Below are 15,430 nucleotides of genomic sequence, written 5' to 3' on the forward strand. Positions count from 1 at the left end.
AATAGCATGCCCTTGTTGAAAAGACTCGTTTATAAGAGCACGTGCCTAACATGTGCAGAATTCCATACATTGTAAAACAAATAGGACACTTGATTCTTCTTTAGCAGACAAGACAAAGGAACCCTAAAAATCCCCTACACATGGTTAAATGTAATCACCTGTGAATTATGTCATATAGATAGTGAATAAGATATGAGCTACAGCAACCTTTTGTTTAGTGATGTTCTTTCATTGGGAAGAGTACCTTTTTGTTGCTTTATTTAATTAAACAATCCATTACAGGTGTAAATGCATATTGCTTTTACTAAAAAAAAACAGGGTCACTCACATAGCGGCCCCGTTTCAAGTTTATTAATAACTCTCACTTATGGCGGAGAATTACCGTAAAAGTAAAAGAACACTTGGAACTTACATAATAACCAATAAAGACTCCATACATCAAACCAAACAAAAGATTAGCTTATATTTTGATAACATTGTATATCTGCCTCTTGTATTCATTATTCAGCCTATTATACTAGCTAGGGACCTAATTTGAGTACGAGTGAATAGCTTTCTTATACTATGGACTTGTTTCATCTTTGCTACACGTGTAACACCCCAACCCCGAAGGGTCTGAGATATTTACTTTATACCATTGATTTATAGTAGAAGTAAATAAACTCAATTATTATTAAACCAGAGCGCTAATTATTTATATTACAATCATTTATTTCAAAAGAAGAAAAATTATACAAACATAAATATCTGACATCATACTAATATTTCTAATAAATCTTTATTTTTTTTAATCCCCACCCGCATGTTTGCAAAGCTTGATTTCCGACATGCCCTTTAGAGTTATCTGAAATAAAAATAGGATTGAAGTGAGACAACGCTCAGTAAGTAAATAAGATTATTATTAGTGTGTGGCCAAAATGAGTTAAAAAAAATTTTCGTAAAACAATATTTAATACTATAACTTCAAAACTACTTCTAAAATAAACATAAATTTAAAAATTACTACATAAAACTTTTACCATCAATTTCAACAGTAAAATTTTATAATCATATACTACAACTATTAAATTAAACTTTTAACTTTAAAACTGTAAAAATATTTAATGATAAACATACATATACTTTTCCTTATACGTTTTCCTTAGATCGTCATTTAAGCACCAGAATTATGTTTTTCATGTAAACTTACACTTTTCCTTCAAATTATCAGTAATTTTATACATGTAATTAAATATGTGTAAACATATATTGTAAAAACCACCCTTAGGCCTATTTGTCGTAAGTCATGTTTACCCCCACGACTGGGTTGTGCGGTCCGAAGACTGGACTTAGCTAGCTGGCCGACCAAACTAAATCAACGTACGTAAACTTTAAGTGAGATTTTCCTTATTAAGTCATGATCTGGAACCAGGTGTGCACTCAGAAGAAATCTACTAACATAAATAACCACTCTGTAAACAGTGTGGGTACACTCTGATCCGTTTAAACTTTAAACTGCGGTACCGAGCATCTGTAACTGTGAACTTGCTTTGCCATAAGGGGTTTTAAAACCATCTTATTATAATCTTTGCAATTTAAAATTATCTCATGAAAATCTCATCTTTACTCATATTTTCATGAATAATGCAATGTAAAAATAAACTCGTGCCACACAATTTTTGTGTTAAAAATATATATAATTTTTTTTTAATAGAAAGAAATGCTGAAAATTTACCCGAGGGAATTAGAACATTTCTTAACCCAAAAATAAATGCAAGTATATTAAAGATAGAACTGGTATAATTAAATATATGTAAAAATAAACTGATGAAAATTTTATGGAACTGAGTAACATAATTGAAATTTACTTACAAAATAAACTCGGGTATGAATTTTTAAATAAAAAAAAGAACTACATAATCAAATTTACTTACCTTTTTCTTTTACCTTATGCTATGAACACAGTAATTATCTCTAAGAAATGAGATCGAAAAGAGTGGGTGAGTGAGAACTTATTCAAAAGTTCTCTCTCCACCACAAATTCTTTCACTCACTAACCCTTCTATTGCTTGGAAAAATTGTTGTGAAAGATGAAGGTTGAGAGGTTCCTATTTATAGGAAAATTTTGGGGAAGAAATGGAATTTATAAAAGTGTGGGAAGATAGGTGAAATTATAATTTTTTTTTAAATTAAAGAATGGACAAGGGATAGGTAAGCTATGGGTTGAGTATGAGATGGGGATAAAGGTCATGTGGGAGCGCTTGCCACCATAATTTTTTAATTAATTACTTACCTAATTAATTAATCAATTAGTTAATTTATTATTTTATTATTTTATTATTTTATTATTTTTCTTAATCATTATTATCATTATTATTATTATCATTGTTATTACTTTTAAACTATTTTTAGTATTTATTTATTTTATTATTTGTTTTTGAATAATAATTAAATTTGAATTTTGAAAACTCATGTGGGCCCCACATGGTCTTGTGGGCCCCCACACACTTCGAGACTTAAATGGATCCTACGTAACTCCAATCATTCTCATACGATTTTATAAACCCTGCACAGTTTCGAGACTCGTGTAAACCTCCACACGGCTTCAGGACTCATGTGGGCCCCACATAGTCTTGTGAGCCTCGCATATGATACTTATATTATTATTATTATTTTATCATATATTTCTACAAATTTTGTCAATCAAAACATTATTTTATGTACTTATTTATGTATATAAACAGTATCTACCCTGTTTATCCTATGAAATTCCATTTTGACCAAGCCGACCTCCAAGGAGCGACTAAGCCGCAATGGTCTCTGATCACTCGCTAAGACAAGGTCTTTCTTAGGTATCAAACATGGAATCAAAGATCCTACAGAAAAATACTTATGTATTGATATTAACTTAATGACCATTTTTATTATTTTATTATTATTGTGCTTTAATCGTATATATATTTTCGGGTCATCACATTCTCCTCTCCTTATAAAAATTTCATCCTCGAAATTTGCTAATTTAAAATGAGTACTGTATAATTGGTTGCGCTATTAGAAAGAGTCAATTGATTAATGATTTGACTAAGTCTTAGAATAGATTGAGGGTCCATTTGGCGAAATATTTTATTTTGGGAATTGAAGTGTGAATCATTGGTCTAATATGGGTTGAAATGGAAAAGAAATTCAGAGGATGTGGGAAAGGATAAATATATATACATATATATATATATATTATACATGTCCTATAAATTAAAAATATATGCATAAAAATGAAACGAAATCTGGCCTTTAGAGCTTTAGATCAACGTCAACATCTATCGAAGTACTAGCGGTGTCACTGCTAACCGCCTGGGTTCTTTCTTGGCAGAGTTGACCTCTTGGAATGTCGCCGGCTTGGGTCAGAAAAAGGGAGAGAACGCCTGTTCGTTCTACGAGGGAGGAAGACCTGCCCTCTTCCCAAGTTATTGGTGGCCCGTATATGAGTCTCAATGCGCATCGGATTTCCTTGCAATGGTGGAGTAGGCTAGCATTATCCGAAACCCTTAGTGTGGTGACTGCAATATTGCCATTGTAAGGGGTATAACTCATTGGTGTGATATTAGTTGTAAGTTTCATAGTCAAAATATTCTCGATAGGGAAGAAGGTTGGAAAAATGGCAGGGGCACTGCTCGGGTCAGTAGTGGCGGAGGAGGTAATATGGAGAATTGATGGGGTAGTAGTTGAGATAGTGGCTTCTCTAATTGATCCCCGCCTACGCTTACGGTTCTCAAACCAAAAGCGTATATTTTTCGGCTCGATTGGACCATACCGTCGGAGTTGTGCTGCAAGCAAGATATTCCGCTCCACAGAAGGGAGTTCCCCTTGACTGCTGTGGAAGGCCTCCTCTAGAATTTCCAACTGTGCCTTACTGGGTTTCCATCTTTGGATCGACGATCTAGTGCTGCTCTCAGCAACTTGGGGAGTTGGGTGATTTGACAACATTTTCGAGTAATGAGACAATTAAGAGACAAGTTGGAAAGAGCTAATCACTACAAACCGAAATGTGCTTGTTTAAGATGATAGAAAGCTGTGATACTTAGAGTTCGAGAAGGGCAGACCCTTTTTATAAGGGAATGGCCGCGTGTTGTGGAAATCGATAGAAAGCGACGTGTACTGCGAGAATCAAGGGAGAGCGACGCGTGTCACGGATATCGAGCAATGCGTTTTGCACAAATCGAGGGAGAACGATGTGTGTCGCGAGAACCGAGAGAGGGCGACGCGTGTCACGAATATCGATCAACGCATTTTGCACAAATTGAGGGAGAACGACGTGTGTCGCGAGAATCGAGAGAGAGCGACGCATGTCACAGATATCGAGCAACACGTTTTGCACAAATCGAGGGAGAGCGATGTGTGTCGCAAGAATCGAGAGAGAGCGATGCGTGTCACGGATATCCAGGGAGAGTGACGTTCGTCGCGATAATCAAGAGAGAACGAGGTGTGTCATGGATATCGAGCACGCATTTTGCACAATTCGAGGGAGAGTGACAAGTGCTGCGAGAATCGAGAGAGAGCAACGCATGTCATGGATATTGAGTACACATTTTGCTCAAATCGAGGGAGAACGATGTGTGTCATGAAAATCGAGAGAGAGCAATGCGTGCCTCGAGTGACGCATTTTTCAAAAATCGAGAGAGAGCGATATGTGTTGCGGAAATCGAGCGAACGACACGTATTGCAAAATTTGCGGACTCAAGGTTCTTTTTATATTTTTACATCTTTATTAATGCTTTAACTATAATTAATTTCATCCTTAGGTCACCACTTGGGTGGGTGGTCTAGTGGTAAGGAATCGGTCGTGCATCCATGTGATCACGGGTTCGAGTCCCCACTATGCCCAAGTGGTTTCTTGCCCTCGTCTTGCTTCGGGGGTAAGTGAGCTATAGCCGATGATTTCCACCCATGAGGCCTTTTTTTTTTTAACTACAAGAGTACCCCTTTATATATATATATATATATATTCCATTAATATTATTATTATTATTATTATTAAATATATGTTGGGCATGTTTAGCCGATTGATGATTTGACATTGGTTAGTTATTTGAAGGAAATTAGTTAATTTTTATATTGCTTTCATTAATGAAAATTTTTTTTTTATATAGAAAAATTTAAGTTGTATTAACTTTTATAAATTTATACAAAATTAAAGATTTCATCAAAATTTGTACTCCTAAATCAAACTTGGATATTTGATGGAAACTGAATATGCAATGGGAAAAAAAATAGATATACATATTTAATTTGCACATGCTAAGGGATTATATATATATATATATATTGAATTTAAATATAATAAATAATATTTAAATTATATTTAATTCCTTATAAACTAATATAAAATTAAAATTAAAGATTTTGTCAAAATATATATTCCTAAATTAAGCTTGAATGTTCTGTTGATAACTGAATATGTAATGTAAAAAAAATACATATTCATATCCAACTTATATATGCAAAGAAATTTTAGATAAATTCAGATTTTATAGTAGACTGTTTGTTCATATTTATTTGCATGTGTAGCACTTCTAAACTCAGTAGGGTCTAATGTGTTATTTCTTATATATTTAGTGAAAATAATAACAGTGAAAATAAATAAATCTCAGATATTATTATATTATTATATTTATATATATAAATTTTAAATTATTAATGCATTTGACAATTAATTATGAATCATCAATATGGGTACGTGTTTCTACAAACATAAATAACATATTTAAATAAATTAACGTGTCTTCAATAATACTACCATTTTTCTTAGAGAATTTATGATTATTACCTGTCTTTGGGAGCCTTCACGTTAATCACATTTCCTTCAATGTTACTATCTTTAGGATCCATTGTTAAACAATGACCAAATGTTATTTTAAAATCATAAATCTATTATTAACGTATAATAATATAACAAACTAAAATAAATATTCTAAACTACCTAATCCTACCCAAATCATGTTTTATACCTATGCTCTGGTAAAATTTATATATTAGATTATGCAGAACCTATATCCTATGCTCTAGTAAAATTATTTCTTAAAGTCTACAGAACCTATAACCTATTGTTCTGATACCAAATGTAACACCCCAACCCCGAAGGGTCTGAGATATTTACTTTTTACCATTGATTTACAACGGAAGTAAATAAACTCAATTATTATTAAACGAGAGCGCTAATTATTCATATTACAATCATTTATTTCAAAAGAAAAAAAAATTACACAAACATAAATATCTGGCATCATACTAATATTTCTAATAAATCTTTATTTTTTTAATCCCCACCCGCATGGTTGCTAAGCCTGATTTCCGACATGCCTTTCAAAGTTATCTGAAATTAAAATAGGATTGGAGTGAGACGACGCTCAGTTAGTAAATAAGATTATTATTAGTGTGTGGCCAAAATAAGTTTTTTTTTAAAAAAATTTCGTAAAACAATATTTAATACTATAACTTCAAAACTACTTCTAAAATAAACATAAATTTAAAAATTACTACATAAAACTTTTACCATCAATTTCAACAGTAAAATTTTATAATCATATACTACAACTGTTAAATTAAACTTTTAACTTTAAAACTGTAAAAATATTTAATGATAAACATACATATACTTTTTCTTGTACGTTTTCCTTAGATATTCATTTAAGCACCAGAATTATGTTTTTCATGTAAACTTACATTTTTCCTTCAAATTATCAGTAACTTTATACATGTAATTCAATGTGTAAACATATATTGTAAAAACCACCCTTAAGCTTATTTGCCGTAAGTCATGTTTACCCCCATGACTGGGTTGTGCAGTTCAAAAACTGGACTTAGCTGGCTGGCCAACCAAACTAAATCAATGTACGTAAACTTTAAGTGAGATTTTCCTTATTAAGTCTTGGTTCGGAATCAGGTGTGCACTCAGGAGAAATCCACTAACATAAATAACCACTCTGTAAACAGTGTGGGTACACTCTGATCCGTTTAAACTTTAAGCTGCGGTACCGAACATCTGTAACTGTGAACTTGTTTTGCCATAAGGGGTTTTAAAACTATCTTATTATAATCTTTGCAATTTAAAATTATCTCGTGAAAATCTCATTTTTACTCATATTTTCATGAATAATGTAACGTAAAAATAAACTCATGCCACACAATTTTTGTGTTAAAAATATATATAAATTTTTTTTAATAGGAAGAAATGCTGAAAATTTACCCCAGGGGATTAGAACATTTCTTAACCAAAAAATAAATGCAAGTATATTAAAGATATGACTGGTATAATTAAATATACATAAAAATAAACTCATGAAAATTTTATGGAACTCAGTAACATAATTAAAATTTACTTACAAAATAAACTCGGGTATGAATTTTTAAATAAAAAAAGAACTACATAATCAAATTTATTTACCTTCTTCTTTTATCTTGTGGTACGAACACAGTAACTATCTCTAAAAAATGAGATCGAAAAGAGTGGGTGAGTGAGAACTTACTCAAAAATTCTCTCTCCACCACAAATTCTTTCACTCACTAATCCTTCTCTTCCTTGAAAAAATTATTGTGAAAAATGAAGGTTGAGAGTTTCATATTTATAGGAAAATTTTGGGAAAGAAATGAAATTTATAAAAGTGTGGGGAGATGGGTGAAATTATAATTTTTTTTAAAATTAAAAAATGAGAAAGGGATGGGCAAGGTATGGGGATGGAGGTCATGTGGGAGTGTTTGCCACCATAAATTTTTAATTAATTACTTACCTAATTAATTAATCAATTAGTTAATTTATTATTTTATTATTTTATTATTTTTCTTAATCATTATTATCATTATTATTATCATTGTTATTACTTTTAAACTATTTTTAGTATTTATTTCTTTTATTATTTATTTTTAAACAATAATTAAATTTAAATTTTGAAAACTCATGTGGGCCCCACACACTTCAAGACCTAAATGGATCCTACGTAAGTCCAATCATCCTTATACGATTTTATAAACCCTACACAGTTTCGAGACTCGTGTAAACCTCCACACGGTTTCGGAACTCATGTGGGCCCCACACAGTCTTGTGGGCCCCGCATATGATACTTATATTATTATTATTTTATCATATTTTTCTACAAATTATGTCAGCCAAAACATTATTTTATGTACTTATTTACGTATATAAACAGTGTCTACCCTGTTTATCTTATGAAATTCCATTTTGACCAGACCGACCTCTAAGGAGCGACTGAGCCACAATGGTCTCTCATCACTCGCTAAGACAAGGTCTTTCTTAGGCATCAAACATGGAATCAAGGATCCTACAGAAAAACACTTATGTATTGATATTAACTTAATGACCATTTTTATTATTTTATTATTATTGTGCTTTAATCGTATATATATTTTTGGGTCATCACAACACGAGCATTAGAATTTGATATTTACTCAAAGGATTAGAATTTTATATTTTTATATTTAAAATTATTAAATAGAAAAAAGTTATATATATTTTTTAGTAATAGTAAAAAGATAATTTAATCCTCGTACTATTACTTGGAATCTATTTTAGTTCCTCTATAGTTAATTATAACGATTAAGGATTTATTACTTTTCTTTGATTAAAGAGATCAACTAAAATAATTTAATGGTTACGAATTATAGGTAAAAATTAAGGGAAGGTCCCTCCTCCTTAAGGATGGTCAACTCATTTGAGACATAAATATTATTTATTAGGGCAAAAAAGAATGTATTATTTTTAAATTATTTTATGCTAATTATGATTTGAAGTCATCACACTTCACAAATAAATTTTTTGAAACTAAGTTTTATTAGAATGACAAAAATATTTATATGAAATCAGCAAGAACAAGTTCTTAATTATAGTAATTATAAGTATAGGAACTATAATTAATTTTACTTAAGAGTATAAATACTAACTTATTATTTTACTCTTTTACCAAATAGGCAAATGTTTATAAATAAAGAAATAACCATGTATATATTTTGCAATTATTTAATCTTTTTCAAAGCAAGATAGACTCAATTTTCAATTTAACTTTATATTATTCACTTCATAAAAAAGATGTCTTATAAAATCTTTTGAAAGTTTTTTGCATAGTTGATCCACATCAAAAGTTTACATCTACTTGGAACTTTAAAATTGAACAAAGGGGGAAAAAAATATGAGGGATTTCACTTTTTTGATATTTGGTTATTAAGAAAAGTTAGATAGAAAATAAATATATATTATTAAATTATTAAAAAAATTAATTTTACACATCATTAATATTTTATTTTTATTAATTTTTAATCATATTAAAATAATATTTTACTTTTAATATATTTCATATACATAAAAAAATATAATAGAAAATATATTTCTTTTCTTTTCCTAAAACAAAAATCTTATATCAAAACTAATCTTTAAAGTTGTATCTGTTAATAATTAAATTAAGAATTGTACACACACTCTCTCTCTCACACACACACACACACATTCTTATTTTGGTTTCTATTTATTTATTTTTTCTTAAAAAAGCTTAAAATTATTCCAAATTTTGGATGACTAGCAAAAATCTATGCAATGCGTAGGATATCACTACTTCTAATTTTATATAATAATTTTTTACAATAATTATTATTTTTAAATTAATAATACATTTATCTTTTAATAGAAAAAATATTTTAATTACTAAATTAAGAGAATTAGATTAATTATACATTTTCAAATCTTTGACTATTTTCTCATTTGTATCAAATAATAAAAGAAATTCAATGTATCTTTTCCTGATTTGAAAGATCCAACCCTTGAATTACTAAGAAATTAATAAGTTCGTAATATTTATTTTCTTAAATATTTCTCACATAATGTAATTCTCAATTTCATTTGTTTAATTATAAAAAAAATAATGACCTACTCCTTAGCTCTAAAAATGTAATTTTATTTTTATAAATGTTTTTGTTTTTTATGTGCCAAAAATGTAGTATTAGTTTTGTAGATATGGATGGTTTATAGATGATGGATGACTACTTTGATTTTTCCTTTGAATTGACTGATTTTTATGACGAATATATTTTCATAGTAGTATAACAATTTTCATAACAATAATAATAATTTTCCAAATTAATCACAGATACATAAATATGAAACATAAAGTAATTTTAGGATGTCCTCCTTTGCCTATCGATTCCATTCTTTAGGTTCGAAAAGCTTCGTGATGTCAAAGGAGAGGTTACCACCTTCTTCCCTTATTTAAATGTGTAACTTGATAGGCAACCACACTATATTAGGATGAGAACAGCAACTTTCTTTATTGCTTAAATACCAATATAAGGGAACCATATGCATCATGGGCTCTTTGTACAAATAAGACCCACAAACCAAAATCTCATAAAGTGATGCTCCAAACCCATAACAAAAAGATCATGATCATTTACCATAAGGCCCATTAATTCCATACTCCCAAAATGCCTAACATTCCTTTAGTACAGGTTATAAAGGGGAAAAAAAAAAAAAAAAAATTTCTCAGGACGAAATCAGACAACATGTGTCCATAATAATAGAATGTTGAATGCAACCAAGTATCATCCAATTAATCACAAAAGATCCAAAATGAGATTATGCATATTTAATTATGCAGAAGTCGTATTCGATAGGAATACTAACATCATGCAAGTCAAAACTATTCAATAGGAATATTAACATCATACAAGTCAAAACATACATAACCTCATGATCGTACACATAGGCCTAGAATTAAATCATATACAATCAAAAACATGAGTATTCATATCCAAAGGAGTAATAACATCACACTATCAAAGCATACACAATCTTGTAACCATACGCCCAATATGGGAGTGTAATCAAAACAACATAGAAAAATGTTTAAGCATTTTCCCAAACTGCTCAAGCTTCAAAGAAACTCATTGAGACTAAATAGAATCCCTCTGTACATGACCAAATTGGGACTAGACCAAGATGTCTTGAATAACATTAACATCCACCAAGATGCATATGTTAGGGATTTATACTGAAAGACATGCTTCATGTAATCGGTTTTAGTATTTATTAATAACTTCTGCTATTCCATTTTAATGAGAATCTTTGTAAGTAATGTTTGCCTGACATTATTTATTTAATGATTATGCATGTGTCTTTTATTCTATATAGTAGATGATTTAGTGCGTATAGTACGACTTATACACAAAAGATTAGATCATTAGTTCTTATAGAATATAAGTTTATTATTCACAGTCTTAAATGAAATTGGACACACCATTGGTATAACTGTAATACAAGGTTTTAATAGGTTTGTCTTGATTATTGAGAATGATACAGTTCCAACTCCTTGTGTTAGTTCACTTTGTGTGTATTGAATAGGACCGTCTTGGGGTCTTAATCCTAATATGATTATTGGACACGTGGATATAGTGTTTATTACTTTGATTCATAGAAGAGTGAGATTCTTTATGGGTCAAAATACTCAGTGAGTTGGGTGATGACATTATGTGTATGGTGAATGTTAATTATTAATGGAATCCACGTCCGGCCGGTATCGAGATTGATGATACCCCTTGAGGAAGCTTATATAAGTTTTGATTGTGTTAAACCCTATAAGTGGATTTTGAATTTAGCACATCAAATAAGTTAAATGTAAGGTCTTAGGGAATTAATATGTCAATAAATTAAATTGTTAGTAATTTAATTTAATTTAATAGACGGGTATTTGTAATCTTTATGTAGAGAGATAAATAAGCATTTAATAATAGGAGTTTGAAATTTAATTTCAAATATGATAGGGAGTGAAATTATAATCCTTTAGTGGTATGAATTATAATTAACATAATTAAGGATGAATTCGGGTCGGATTAGGAATTCTTAATTACGTGGGAAGCCTTAGTCATATTTGCCCAGAGGTCCCTACTGTAGTCTATATACACGCGCTCCATTCAGTAGTTAAGGTAGACGAGCAAACTCTCATAGAGGCAGACGTTTTCGTGAGATAAGAAAACCTTAGTAACCGCTTACGAAGCTCACTCTCTCAGGAGCAAGGCATGGTCAAGGAATACAGTAGAAGATTCCTAGTCGTCTTCAAGAGCTCGTTTTTGTACTTGCAGATTCGGGATCAAACCAGATAGATCTTGCAGGTATAATCCTAATTACGTAATTAAGGATTGCATAATCTAATTATCATTTTTGTTATCCGTGTGCACTACAACCAGATCTTAGGGTTATTTCGCAAGACCCTTCAATTGGTATCAGAGCCTCAATTGATACTATATACGAACAATAATACTATGTTCTTCAAAAATCGAATCAATGCATGCTTAGGATAGAACGTGTGTATGCACTAACTTCTATTTTGCAGCATTCTGTCTGACAATTATGTTCACATGAATGTGTTGACTTTGGTGCAATCCCAAGAGGGGGGTGAATTCGAGATTTAAAAAATTCTTCCTAGGTCAACTGATCTAGCAACAGTATTACGCAACCTAGGGACAGTCTAAATGAATATGAAATTGCATATATGATATATTTAACAATTTTAAATACATACAACGCAATTCCAATATTCCCGATCAAATGCAGTATATTCAACAAGAAAATTAAATCAAGCACAAAGCATAATATAATGTAGAAAATGTAAACTTGACACCGAATATGATATCTGGGTTTGGCCAATCTTGCCTACGTCCTTGCCTTGGCTCACAACCACAAGGATTCCACTAAAGGCACACTTCATGGGTAGAGTGACACCGTTTACAACACCTTACCAGGATGGTGCACCTAACTTTCCTAATTGGGTTGAAGTTAGTTCGATACTTTTACAAGGGCAAGTCTCCCTTTTCAGGCCCATGCCTGGAATACAACAATCAGTAATTTTTGTGTACGAATAAAGTGCTTCTAATCAAGTAGATATGTACCACAATACAGTCCAAATAATATATGCATGTATAGATGATAGTAAATATGCTCAGGGCCAATAACATGTCATAAACACTCAATCTGATGTAAACGTATAATCAAGATCTAGAGTGTATTTCCACACAATCTTTGAAATAAAGTATCAATGTAAATCAATCACAGCAAGTTTCAAAGTGTTCCAACAAGAATATTCAAAATATCTCAAATAAGATTTTCTCAAAATTATAGCTCAAAAGATATTTGAAAAATATGTAAGCCTGTGAAAAATATTTTTCAAATAAAAAACCACAAGCTTGATGAGTCTTGCCACAAAGATGCAAAGACTCACTAGTCGCAAGGGTTTTCCCATACAAAGATTTATTGATTCAATTGGGGGAAAACCCTAGCTAACAACTCTCAATAAAAACAACAACCAATCTATAACAAGGAGAGTTTTAGAAATTTGAATCACTCAATAACACTCTTAGGAAGTTAGGCTTCTCAAAGGAATAACAAGCAAAGAGAGTGTTTGGGCTTTGTATGAAAAATATGCTCTTTGAAAATTGCGAGGATTTTTTGCTAATTGTAAATGCTAATCTCTCATCTTTTTTTTTTGCAAATGAACCCATATATAAAGGAGGCCAAAATTATAATTGTTTGGGACATACAAGGAATTATTAAAAAAATTTAAATGTGTTTAAAAATTAACCTTATTTTACCCTAATTAACTATGGTAAAAATTTGGCCAACCCGAGAGTTTCGGTCGACCGAGCCATAGGTTTGGTCACCTGAACAGATACAACAAGAAAAGTGAATTTTGAAATGCAGGTGCTTATATGAGGGTTCGGTTTGCTAACAAAAGCGATTTTCCATTATGTCCGAGATTTGATCATTTGAACTAGAGTTCAGCTTGCCGAGCTTCCAAATTTGGTCGTCTGAGGATAAAATGAACTATAAGTTCGGGCGCCCAGGGACGATGGAAAAGTACAAAGTACAAGTTTGGTTGACCATGGACACTCAAGTCCTTTGAGTTCGGTCGCTCGAATTCAGGTAAACGTTTTGACTAGTCAACGATTCGGTCGACCGAGGCAATTTGACTTGTCAGGTTCGGTCGCCTGAAGTCCTTATGATTTTTACCTAAGGTCCAATACTTAATTTTAATTTTAACTTTGATGACATATGAATTATAGTGGGGTCTTATGCACTAAGTGTGGGAACCTATGGTCAAACTAAGGTTATGTGAGCATATAGTCCTATCATGCATGATGCACATTATTATAGATGATATAGCGTTACAGTCCAATTATGAATTGCAACCTAGAATGAAGAATTTACAAATACAAGTACAAGTACAAGTAAAGCACAATATTCTTCAATCTTTTGTGAGGTCATCATACGCCATCATGATATAACATTCTTTTCAATTCAATGCGTAGAGGGAACCTGCATGCAAACTTAGTACAAACATCAGTACCAAGTGTATTTGTCATTATCAAACAGCATATGACCAATTAGGTCAACAATCTTCTCCTTTTTTATGATGACAAATACTTTGTACAAAAGTAGGTACAACCAAAAAAGGCTCCCCTTGACTATATGCATAAAGAGATTTAAAAGCTCAAATATTTACTCATGTACCCAATTTTACCTCTTCTCCCCCTTTTAGTAACAGCAAAAAGGATTGAGATGAAAGAATTATAGCATGAAGGCAACCAATCATTTAGATACAAGATATAATTTGGGAATATTTTGAAACTTTCGGCAGCATACCAATAGAAAATAAAACATTTCCGAAAATAAATATGTACCTAAGTGACCTATTTTGAGTTCAACAATCATATGCAACAATTTACATCCAATCAACTCAAACAGTTCAATATTGATCCACTCAAATAATCAAGTCAAAGAGATAATATGATCATGTAGCACAAAATGACTGAAGGATACCAATTGTTGAGATTTATGTAATCCACAAGATATAAATTCTAGTGATGAATGAAGTGAGATACATTTAATATTTCAGAGCCATATATTTCTAAGTGAAGTGGCTCCTCCTCAGATTGTGCATTCTTTTTAATCTTACAGTTTGAGCATATAACACAAGATTATCCTTTAAAATTAGCTCATGCATATATGACTTAAAAGAAATCCCCTTTTAAAAATCTGATGCCAATTATTGTTTTGGGAAAACAATTTGCCATAAAATATTGAGGTTAAGTCTAGCAAAAGATTTAAGTAAACTAGAACATATCATATTGAAAATATTTATAATGCACAAAAGATGATGTTCTAGAAACACAACCTAAGTTAAAAAATATTCAGTTTTTATAAAAACATAGGATATGTGTGCAGTGAACTTAGAAAATTTTTGGTAGCGTTTCGTCTAAAAATACAACTTTTCCCATGAATACCTGCCTTTTGCAAAACATTTAAACACATGCACAGCCATCAATATTTAGAAAACTTTTGAGAATTTTGGAAAAATGTCAAGCGAAAATCCGGCAGCATGCCATCTGTAAACAAGACATTTCC

The sequence above is a fragment of the Malania oleifera genome, chromosome 8, assembly GCF_029873635.1.
Source record: "Malania oleifera isolate guangnan ecotype guangnan chromosome 8, ASM2987363v1, whole genome shotgun sequence".
Taxonomy (NCBI): Eukaryota; Viridiplantae; Streptophyta; class Magnoliopsida; order Santalales; family Ximeniaceae; genus Malania; species Malania oleifera.